The sequence below is a fragment of the Podarcis melisellensis genome (genome assembly GCF_964234715.1).
Source record: "Podarcis melisellensis genome assembly, chromosome: Z".
Classification (NCBI taxonomy): Eukaryota; Metazoa; Chordata; class Lepidosauria; order Squamata; family Lacertidae; genus Podarcis; species Podarcis melisellensis.
Window position 1 is genome coordinate 42,129,961 of NC_138547.1, and position 12,208 is coordinate 42,142,168.

A 12,208-nucleotide genomic window follows, 5' to 3' on the forward strand; every position below is an offset into this window, starting at 1 on the left:
GAGAGTTGTTAAGGGACCCAAATTTCTCTCCCAGACCTACAGTTCACAGAGTGGTTTAATAATCAATCCCTCTGCACAGGAAACTCTGAGAATTGTAGCCCTGGGAGGGGAATGGGTTTTTTTCCTAATAGCACTCAGCACTCTTAATAAACTACAGCTCCCAGAAGCCTTTTAGGGAAGCCATATTTCTTTAAAGTGGTGTCACAGTGCTTTAAATGTATGGTGTGAATGTGGTCTAAACTTTACTCAGAGTCGACCCACTGAAATTAATCAACCTTGTCCACACTTTCACTCAGTGCTATTTTTCTAGAAAAAGTGGTACTGGAACTCACCACGAATGCCTTCCTTGTTTTCTTAGAATGGCAATGGTGCCCTTCTGAGAGATGCTGGAACTGAGTTCTGGTGAGTTCTGGCTGAAAAAAGAAGAAGCCCTGCTCCTGCTTGTCCTGTGCCTCAAAAGAATGGGTCTGTGTAGTTTTCTGTTTGCCGTCCACTGAATTGGAGCAAACATCAAATCAGCAGAAAAGCCGATTGACTTTTGCTCTAATTACCCATCGCATTCCCCCAGAGAAACTTGGAAAGTGGAAGTCCAGATACAACCCATGGTTAGGACTGTAATTCAGTGGTAATTGACACGTCTTATGGAAGTGAGTTTCAGAAGTTAACTTTGCTAGAAGGGCAATACTTGTTCAACATGCTGAACAGGTTGAATACTGAAAGACCATATATGACTCTTTCTCTCTATTTCTGATATACAGAGCTAAGCATCAGTATTTATGCAGCCAAATGCATTATTCATTTACAAGAGGGAGGTACAGGTAGGGTTTTGTGAGCCCCAAAGGTTTGAAGAGTTATATATAGCCAACCAGTTTCTGGGCCCAATTCAAAGTGCTGGCTTTGACCCACAGAGCCTTGAAATGGCTCAGGACTGCAATACCTCAAGGACCACCTCTCCCCATGTGAACTGACCTGGACACTGCAGTCATCATCTGAGACCCTTCTTCACATGCCTCCTCCATGAGAGGTCCATAAGGTGGAAACATGAGAATGGGCCTTTTCTGTGGTAGCTCCCTGCTTGTGGAATGCTTTCCCCTGCGAAGCTCACCTAGCACCTCTGTTACATATCTTTAGACACCAGGCAAAAACAGTCCTCTTCTCACAGGCATTTGGACAATTAAAGGTTCTATGGCCTTTTAAACTCTCTCTCTCTCTCTCTCTCTCTCTCTCTCTCTCTCTCTCTCTCTCTCTCTCTGTGTGTGTGTGTGTGTGGTATTGTTTTTGTTTGTTACTATGCTGTGTATTTTTGTGTTTTTTATACTGCAAACTGCCCTGAGATCCTTGGATGTAGGACGGTATATAAACTTAATATAACAAATTCAATACAAACTAATGGGGGAAACCATAGCCTTCGGGGTTAATAGCAATTGATAGCCTTTTCCTCCAACATAGTACGTTCTAATAAAGAAGCATATTGAACAATGGAACGCCTAATTATTAAGAGCACTTCTATACAAGTGGAAAACGGAAAGTTACCCAACATGACAACTGCTAATAAAGCCGATGAAAACGGAAATCGGTCAGAGTTAAGTTCCTCTATGTCTCATGCATTAAATAAGACTAACGTTGTTTGACAGGGCTCTGTGGAAGGTGCATTGGACTCTCTCTTCCTCCACATCATTATCACAGTCAGAAAAAGGTAAAACACTGCAGGAATATAAATAAATTGAAAAGGCTCAGAAGACAATATTCTACTGTGGGCCTCATTTGCACTTTAAAAAAGATGCCCTACAGACCTTATGTACTTTTAAGATTCATCTGAAAGATACATGAAGAAGTCTTCCAGTCAAAAAATGTACATATTTAATGGAATTAGATCTCTAGGCTAGAAAAATGTCAGAAGAAAAGGAGAAATATTAAAGTGAATGCAGGGCACACCTTTCTAGTGCTTTCTTGCTTTGATAAATATCTTTTGGGATGTCATTTGCTAGAAAGTCATGATTTAATGAAACACCCCCTCCCCCCGTGCACAGTATATAACACAATCGGCTTATCTCCAGAGCAAGTTGATGTTTTCATATTTGGTATTGGTCTTATTTTGCCAACATGAGCCCTTGAAATTTCGCCTTGTATGCTGCAACCTCCCTATCCCAAATAAAAACATAATGATCCATGGAAGAAGGTATGTGAATAGTGGAAATATTTTTTATGGGGGGGGGATGGGAGATCTGCTGCTTTGTTTCCCAATGAATTTCCACCACTCATTTCCAGACTCCAGCATTACAGTAGTTTGCAGAAGACTTGGGGTCCCATACAGGGGTGGCAGAATCTGCTATTTTTGGTTTCTTACAGGTTCTCCTCATGTATCTAGTCTTAAGTTTGGTTCTTCACATTTCCACATCAATTTGCCTAAAAAATATCATTTTAGTGTGAACTTCTCATAATACATATATTTGTAGAGATATGCTTACAAAGTGATTTTCTCTTATATAATGCATTTCTGTATGCTATTTTCAGTAATATATGCATTTTATGGATGATTTACCCCAGTATATATGTTTTTGCACATGTTACTTGGCTGCAAAACTGCATTGCAAAATTTGGAGCAGTGCGAACTTCAAAAGGATACCTATGTTTTGGGCTCATGTATTGTTTTGAAAAGTGTAAAATTAGGTGATTCTGCCTTTTGATGCAAACTGAATCAAATTTCTCCTTCTTCCCTGCTCTTAAACCCAGAGCTCATTGCTGGGTGTGTAGTTCCAGTCACAAAGCCATGTTTTATATCTGTGAATCAGAAACTGAGGTGCCCACTTGCAACTTGCTTCCCTCAGCTTATTCTGCAGCATCCATGGAACCGGAGGGGAAAATAGTAAAGGAAAAAGGAAGGTGAATCTGCACAGCAATGCTCCCAAGTGGGTCACAGTGCATTAGCTCTCTGCTTCCTGCATCCATAACACATTGTGGCAGTGTCGCTCCCGTGGCGTGATTACATTGACGCTGCAGAAGGATACCGCCACATCAAGTCTGCAGCCTTGCTGCTATGCTGCGACCTTAAAAGGAGCCCACAATATCAGGTCTCCTAATGGCATTAAAGCCAGCGGTATTACTTTTCATCTGCCCAGAGTCAATTGATTGAGTGTAACATTGCCAGAATTTCATTTCCTAGATCTTTAATAAAGCAACACGGTTCTTTGAAGAGAAATAGGAGCAGAAGAGAAACCAGAAACTTTTTTTTATTGCCTACATTAAGAAAGAAAGGAAGGAAGGAAAGAAAGAAAGAGAGAGAGAGAGAGGAAGAAAGGAGACTGACTTCATATTAGCCCCAAATCAACCATATATCCCAAAGCCGCTATGCAAAGGAGTCCCAGATGCAAACATTGGCAAGATCTAACCAACCCTAATGGGGGCATGATATACTATGGAGAAGCAGATGTTCAAATTTCAGCAGCGATAAGTAAACAAAGCTTCTATGTATTGGGGCAGTATTGTTCCCTCTATTTCCATTTCAAGTCTTTACACGCTTGTGGGGCAAAGCCCACTCATGCACTACAGGGTTTTCGTGATGTGGTGTAGTGCCCCTTCCCTGCTTAGAACCCAGAACTTGAGCCAGCTCTTACCTGGTTGGAATCCCTATCACTGTGTCTAAGAGAGAGGTGGATGGAAGCAAACAAACATGTAGTTTGCTTAGAACTAAGTCCCACTAAGGAGGATGCGGATAGTTACTTAGCTCCACCTAACATAGGTACTCTTCCCTCTGCCCAATCAGTCCCAAAGGGCACCAGCCTCTACTGTACCAGCAGACTCATGATAACCTGGGGGAGAGGACCCGGGTTCCTGACTGCTGGGGATCAGGAAATGGAATACTAGGGAAGGGAGAGGGGATTGGACTGCAGTGGCTGGACACTTGAGCAGAAGCCCTGCACATCACTTTGTTGCAGGTCCCCACATGTATCTCTGAATAGCAGTTGCGTGTTGAGTCCCACAGTTGCCACCCCCCAATAATTCACACTTCACACATCAATTTTTGTTTGGGTTTTTGGCATAATTTTGGCCACAACTTTATTCACATACAAAATCTGTGAGTGGTTGCTTAGGCATTGGTTATGACTATCTGTCCATGCCCTCAGGGACAGAGCTGACATTCCGGACACCAGCGGAAGCCAGAGGCATTCCGGACACCAGCGGAAGCCTTAGTGGGAAACAAGTATTGGGTGAGCAAATGAAGCTGGGCATCAGTCCCTCACTACTCACCCTCATGTTCCTTTGGGGCTTGCACGGCCCAAGTCCGATGCCAGGGACAAGGACGAAAAGAATGGCAAGCCCCTGGATTCCTTTAACGGAATTCCCTTCACATCATTTGGAGGGGTAGGCACTTACCCCTCCAAGAACCACCTTAACCAATGCCTAACCGCCAACCTTACAAGTTGTGATGATTTGCTACGCAGTAGGCGAAAACCAATGGCACCAGCCAATCAGCCAATGGCAAAATTCCTACTGTGCCCCCGCACCAAGGCAGACGACACCATGACAGGCATAGCAAGGTCAAGCGATCAGGAAAAAACCTCCTATTAAAGGGAGGGAGGGCGGGTGATCCGAAAGCAAACGGCCAAGAGGAAGTCCAACCCCTGGCTCCCTATATTTATAGACTCTAACCCCTCCTCTGGATTTTGCAACATACAGAACTCCCCAGCAACCCAATATTAACCCTTTAGCAGGCTTGGGTTTTTTCCTCGAATCTGCCTAGTCATGGCAAGGTGGCATGTTTCCCCAACCGCAACCCGTGCTCTCTGGTTAGGGAGAACACGCTTTCACAGGGCAATGTCCTGATTAGGCGTGCCCAAGTCACATCTCACATTGTACACTTAGTGCACATTTAACAAACATTTAAAGCGTATGGCTTCCTCCAAAGATTCCTGGGGAATGTAGTTTACTCCACAGCAGAACAACAATTCCCAGTATCCTTAACAAACTAAGGTTCCCAGAATTCTTTGGGGAAGGCCATGTGCCACTCTAGGTTCCTTTGGAGGGAATGGCAGAATATAAATTTAATAACAGCTGTGTTTTAAATGCATCCATACCACCCCCCGCAAGTGCCCTGGAAAAACGGGGGCACGCTGGCCATGATTTCATGCTGAGATCTGGACCTGAAATAAACTTTTTCAGAGGTGTGTTTTGGGGTCCTGTGAGATCATGGTCCCCGCAAAACCATGTTGTTTGGGCTTAGTGATCCCACGTGGGTCACATGACTCATGCAGGGAGCATGGATAGGAAAATGTGCATCCTGGTTTTGGGACTGGGCATGTTGGAGGATATGTGTATGGCATGGATGTGACCCTTGAGGCATTTGGCTGGTCAGTTTTAGGTTAGACCAGGCATAGGCAAACGTGGCCTTCCAGATGTTTTTGGGACTACAACTCCCATTATCCCTGACCACTGGTCCTGTTAGCTAGGGATGATGGGAGCTGTAGTCCCAAAACATCTGGAGGGCCAAGTTTGCCTATGCCTGGGTTAGACAGATCTTGTTGTGAACTAGCAAAACAGTCTGTAACACCTCTGAGAGTTGATCTATGCATTAAGAATAGTCAGGAGGAGGAGTTTAATTCAAGGCATATTATGGGCTGGCAAGCAGGAGAAAAGGCTGGCACCTTTCTTCCAGAAATACAAGCTTTATAAGTAGAGGGAGCTTTCTCATGGGGGAAGATTTGAACTTTGGACTGGAGGCAGTCTGGGTTCAAATCCCTATTCAGTCATTAAGTTCCATGGGTATACTTGGGCCAGTCACTAACTACCTCCCAGGGCTGTTGTGAGAATTAATTGGGATGACTCCATTTACACTGTCCTGAAATGCTTGGAGGCAGTAGAGAAATGCCATGAATGAGAAAATAAAACGTAGACTTGAATCCTCTTTCATAAAAATAGGTTAGCGAGTGGCACTAAATGTTCCCTAAGCAGTCTTTGGATTATTGCTAACTCACGTTATTGCCAAGACACCTTTCTGTTTGGTAATAAATGACCTTGCAAAGTACTAATTGTTTTGGAGGTACTTTTATTGACTTCCAATAGCTAGCATTTCTTCTGCTACCCTGACGATAGCTATCACCTGCTAGTTGAGGAATGCAAGATGGCAGAAGTTCCTACCTTTAACAAGTTTTAAATCCCAGCAGAATTGTCGGCAACAGCCATAACCACAAATTGGTTTGCAATTTTCGTCTCTCTCTTTCGCTCTCCCTTTGAGGCAAGTCCTGTATGGTTACGTGATGAACCTTGCTTCAAACAAACTGCTTCTGACTTTTATGATCCTTTTGTGATCTAAATGGCTATCTCGTAAGTTATTCCATTGTAGCTTCTCCCCCTCCCCTCCCCAATTGCTCTTGCCGTGAAATAGAATTCTGAAGATTTCTGGGGACCATTTCACAGCCTTACTGTATTGATTTGCTAAACCTGATGAGAGCTTTCTACTTAATATACAGTCAGCTATAGGAACAGAGGCAAACACTTAGGCTTTTTCTTTTTTAAAAAAGTCAGATCTAGTAGTTTCCAGAAGCTAGGATGTCAGAGAATTGCAACAAAAACAGAAATGGGAGTAGAAATTGCTATTGTTCACTTATTCATCCCATATCCAGAATGGAAATCAATCCAGAGAATATGACTGGTATTTGCTGTTCTTTTCTTTTTAGTCTGCAAACTGTAATTGATTATGTGCCCCCCACCTTTGTGTTGTGCTTCCTTTGCACTGAATTGAATGAGGTGTAATAACAAAACAACAATGCAACACATATAATTGACGTAATTTCTTAAGTTATGCAATTTTGCTGTGCTGGACAGTGAGACAAATGTAGTTTTTTTGGTGGAAGACAAACTGTAGCAGAATGAAAACCTTGCTGCTTGAAGGCACTTATGTATATTTAAAAATTTAAAAATTTATTTATTTGTTGCATCTTTAATCCACCTTTCGCGGTAAATGATCCTCCCGGGATGGTTTGCAAAGAGTCACTGACACAGTATAGCAACCCCCCATCTATGCAGGGGTTACATTCCAAGCCATTGTCCACATCAGTGAAATGGCCTGCCAACACTCCATTCCACACATTTCTCCCAAAATACCGAACATGTGTAAATGGGGGTGGTGGGTTACCTGTATAGTAATATAGCAAGTTACTAAACAGCAGAAATGGCAAAGCAACAATGTTTAAGAAAAGTAAATAGCGGTGTGCATAGGGACACCCTGATAAAAATAGCAGCAGGGGATAAAACAGAGATTAAAACACAACACCATACAAACCATCCAGATTGCAACTGGGCATCCCTAAGGCAATCAGGAAAGGGGTGGGCATTCTCCTGGAGGATTTTCCAAAGAAGAGGTTCATTCCTGGCACCTGTAAGTCTCATACTGTGCACCAGAAAGCAGAGGTCAGATGCTCAGATGCTAGCCGTAATGTTACCGTAATGTTACTTGAAGGCTAGGATCGCGTTATTCCAGAGACCCCTGAAAATCCAATAGTCCAATCTCCTCTTTCCCATCAAAATGCTTAAAATTTAAGTAGATCAAACCAGCTGCATAATAATAATAATAATAATAATAATAATAATAATAATAATAATAACAACAATAATAATTCCCCTATATTAATCTCCATTATCCCAATGCAGGGTTTGAGTTTGAGACTCACAAATGGCCCACTGCATTCATAACAATGGCAGTTCTGCATCCATCCATGCAAAGACAAGTGTGAAATTGTCCCCCTTCCCTCCTGATTGTCTGACAGCCATGCCTCTCCTCTCTAATCCTGACAAAATGCCAAGATCATCTCTTTTAGCTGTTGATCTGATAACGTCACTTCACCTCCACTCATCCCTATTTCAGCGACTCCAGAGTTCAAGCTCTGTGTCACTGCAGCGACACTGTGGGAGTCTTTCACCCTGGACTTGTGTTGTTCCAAGCTCCTCTTAAGAAGGGCAATTTTATTCCTCCAGATCTGTACAAATATCCCCCCCCCCATGGGCACTCTCCAAGTCCGTACTCTGAACTTTTAAACACACAAGTCCTTAATGGAACAGAAACTGCCACGAAACACTGTTAGTTATCAATATCTGAGCAAGTATCTCATTAGGCCACGTTGAATGCACATAACAACCTATGTGTCTGTCTGTCTATCCCTGTAGTGATTTCTTATTAAAGTTTGCAAACACCAGTGCTAAAACAAAATGTTAAAAAGAGGAGGTTAACACTCCACTCTCAATCCACAGGCAGATGTTAGCAATGCATTCTATGTATGATGCATATTGTGGTAGCCCCATCTCGCAGCAGTCTCAACTTGGGATCTTCCATCACAGCTGCTATTTGCATCAGAGGGAGAGAAAACCTCTCCAATGAGAGACAATGGGAGCTTTCTCCCCCTGCCCTTTCCACTTGTGCAGCCATGGAGAGGAGATTGGAAGTGTCAACTTCCATTTTAGAATTTCATCTAAATCTTAAACTGTGGCTAATCTTAATAAGCCAGCTTATATAAACCATGGATGGGTTTGTTTTCAAGAACCATTGTTAAGATTAACCCACCATTTGTCCTAGCTTGGATAGCACAGCAAACTGTCATCAATCTGAAATGTAACAACAAGCTTTTGAACTTTTCCCTCTTGGCCATGGCACCAGAGGAGGGGAACAGAAAAATTTGAGACTTGCCTAGGCTTGTTCTGGTAATGGTGAACTATAGTTTAGTGTTACGTCTGAACCAGACCATTGCTACAAAGATATTGTTCCCAGCTTTGGTCCAATAAGTGTGCTTTCGGCCGACTCATTTTCCTTCTGAATGGTCAATCTTAGCTTTGGGTAGGCAGCCTCTCTTTTTGGTAATTTAACAAATAACTGGATGGATGTTATGGATTTTCCTTGTTATGGCCCAAAAGAAAAACATCACATCACATCAAATCATATCATACCATATCACTGTCTATCACTGATGTGAATGCACCTCAGAAATTTTACTCACGCAAATGGGGAGAGAGGAAATAAGCATGCTAAGCTTCACCATCACACTCTCTGAGTTGGGGGGTGAACTTATGAAAGGGGCCAAACTTCACGTAAATGTGTATAAATTTGACTCAACTGCTTGGTTTTTTTTTGTTTTAATTTAGGGGCATAGTAAATGCTCAGAATTAGTGGAGTTAAGCACTACTTCAGATGATAGTCCACCCATTTTCAAAATCCTCCCTCAGCTGTTTTTCTCATTGTGAGAGAAAAGTTATACGAGGATGTAATGCTGCTTCAATTTGAAGATGGGCTGCAGTTCAGTGGGACAGTCTGCTCTGTGTTTGATTCCACATTTGACCCCCCCAGCACCTCAACATAGGGCTGGAAATGTCCTCATCTAAAATCCTGGAGAGCCACTGCCTGTCAGTGTAGACAATATGAAGTTAGATGGCCTGATTCCATAAAAAGCAGCTGCCTATGTTCTACTTCAATATTATGGGCCAAGTGGGATTGTTCATCTTAGTTTATTTGTTCATTAATGAAGACTTCTTGCCAGTTTAAAATTGACAATGTGGTCCCCACAGCATGCAAGGTTCCCCATGCCTAGTTTAGGCAAATATAGTGGGAGATGGGGCCATCCAAAACATACCAGGTCTTGTTTTTCTGTGGCTATTCTGGATCAACATGAGGCACACAATGAAGCTACTTTTTAATGCTGGTATCAGTATCAAAAGCCTGGAAACTCTTTAAAAGCTGCCGGACCATCTGTGTCTTTAAGCAGCTGCCAAATTCCAGACTGTGGTTCCTTCCCTTCTAATTCCACGTTTTCACGATAGATTAATGAACGCCTTTCTTCCAGAATAAATAAATGTGCTATGCCATTTCTCCATTCCCTCCAAGTCCATTCCTTAAGATTTCCACCTTACGAATGAACACATTAATTCAGGAATGAGTTCAGCGGTGATCCAATTTGATGGAGAAGGACTGCTTGGATATGCCAATTTTCTCCCCCGTACTAAAAGCCCTCGAAATTGTTTTTTTTTTTTCTTAAGTGAGAGAATTCTAAAGTGCAAACAGCCTATATAAATCTTAAAAGCTTAAAGGGCTTTTCTTGCATCTTCCTTGATTTATACATAACCTGCATGGAGAAATGTATGTTGATATTTTATCCACCCCAGTCATTCGTCACAGTGTGTATTCATCTGCTTATTTCCTTTGAGAGTCGCTTTAGGTGCATATTTAGATTTTTCACCTTGCTAATTTATGCCATCTGACGTTTAAATTACAGGCTTTGGAAGAGAGCTGAAGAAGCAAATGTTTACATAGTGCTTGTGGCGCAAATGCCAAATGTAAGTAGCCAGGTTTTTGCCACTTCCTCCTGCGTGTTAATCTGGACACTTTGGAATTATGCAGACACAATGCAATACTGATAAGAAGCAGGAAGGTAGAAATACAAATATTTAGAGCTCTATTTAGCTGCTATCACCTCTATTTGTGTAGGGAGGAGTGCAGGCAACTATGCTAGTCCTGCACCCCATGTCCCCACTAGGGCATTAGAGAACACTCCTCTGAAAATAACATATTGAATATGCGCCTCCTCTTTTGCATTCAGTTACCTTTGCTTGGTAAGCGGGTGGCGCTGTGGGTAAAACCTCAGTGCCTAGGACTTGCCGATCGATGGTCGGCGGTTCGAATCCCCGCGGCGGGGTGCGCTCCCGTCTTTCGGTCCCAGCGCCTGCCAACCTAGCAGTTCGAAAGCACCTCCGGGTGCAAGTAGATAAATAGGGACCGCTTTCTAGCGGGAAGGTAAACGGCGTTCTAGCGGCGTTTCCGCTGCTCGCCAGAGCAGCGATGTCACGCTGGCCACGTGACCCGGAAGTGTCTTCGGACAGCGCTGGCCCCTGGCCTCTTGAGTGAGATGGGCGCACAACCCCAGAGTCTGGCAAGACTGGCCCGTACGGGCAGGGGTACCTTTACCTTTACCTTTTTACCTTTGCTTGGAATGAATGGGATGGACTTGGAGCCACCAACTTGTGGCCAAGATTGAGGGGGATGGATCATGCGTGTGACACACAATGTCACATTTCAGGAGAAGTCAGGTTACAGAGCTGGGAGCTCCTCCTCTCTCATGCTCAGCAGACTTCCAGTGCAGGAGGAAGAGGAGGAGCTGGCTACTGAAGCCATGCTTGGCTTCACGCTTGGCCTCCTCCACCCCCTGATGCTAGGGAACAATGGGGGAGCCCTGCTCTCCAAGCAAATTATTACTGGGGCGGGGGGAGCTCAGTCACCCAGAGTTGGCCCCCATGGATGGAATAATGTATTGACAACATAATTACAGTGGTACCTTGGTACTCGAACGGCTTGGCTCCTGAACAAATCAGCTCCCAAATGCCGCAAACCCGGAAGTGAATGTTCTGGTTTGTGAACTTTTTCAGAATCTGAACATCCAACACAACTTCTTCTTGAGTGCAGAAAGCTCCTGCGGCCAATTGGAAGCTGAGCCTTGGTTTTCGAACCATTTCGGGAGTCAAACAGACTCCTGGAACGGATTAAGTTCGAGAACCAAGGTACCACTGTACTTAATTTATGTAATGGATTACATAAGCTATGCAAGTTACATAATTTTGGTAGAGGGCAAACTGCAGTGAAATGGAAACATGATGCATTCTTACATACTAGTTCCCTCAATCCAAGTTACTCCACCCTTGACCTTTCTACACTGAGTTAGCAGGTATGAAGAAGGCTTCCAAGCATGCCTAAATAACAACAGATTCCAGATTCCTCAATGCAAACAGTCTCTTCTCCATCTACAACACCCAAGGGAGGTATTGAGGGTTGCCACATAAGAACATGCTCTTTCCATGGTACTTCCACACGCACAGAATGATGTCCCCAGGAAGATGTGCCTGGTGTCATCCTTGTCAGTCTTCAAGTACCAGGCTAAAACTTTTTGTTTACACTGGTCTTTGGGCCTGGTACTTTGCATTTTATTCAAAACTAAAGTTTGCACACATTTTAATACGTGAGATTTGTTTTATAGGGCATTTTAACTGCTGATTCATTTATATTTTGAACTTTTTAAGGCTGACCTGTTTTGAACTTTTTATATATTTTATGGAAACTGCTTATAGGTTTTACAATTACAATTTTGTTAAGTAATTAAAAAGTAAGCTCTATCTGCCTTCAATGGGGTTCACTCGTAGCTAGCTATGAGTAGGATTGAACCTTATTCTTTTTATGTGG

The 12,208-nt window shown here is 43.1% G+C and overlaps 1 protein-coding gene across 7 annotated transcripts in view; it reads right to left on the reverse strand.

The window, feature by feature from the left end:
* The window catches only part of AFF2 (ALF transcription elongation factor 2), a 408,154-nt gene that overhangs the window by 63,728 nt on the left and 332,218 nt on the right, over positions 1-12,208 (reverse strand). The gene's annotated exons all lie outside the window — the stretch shown is intronic.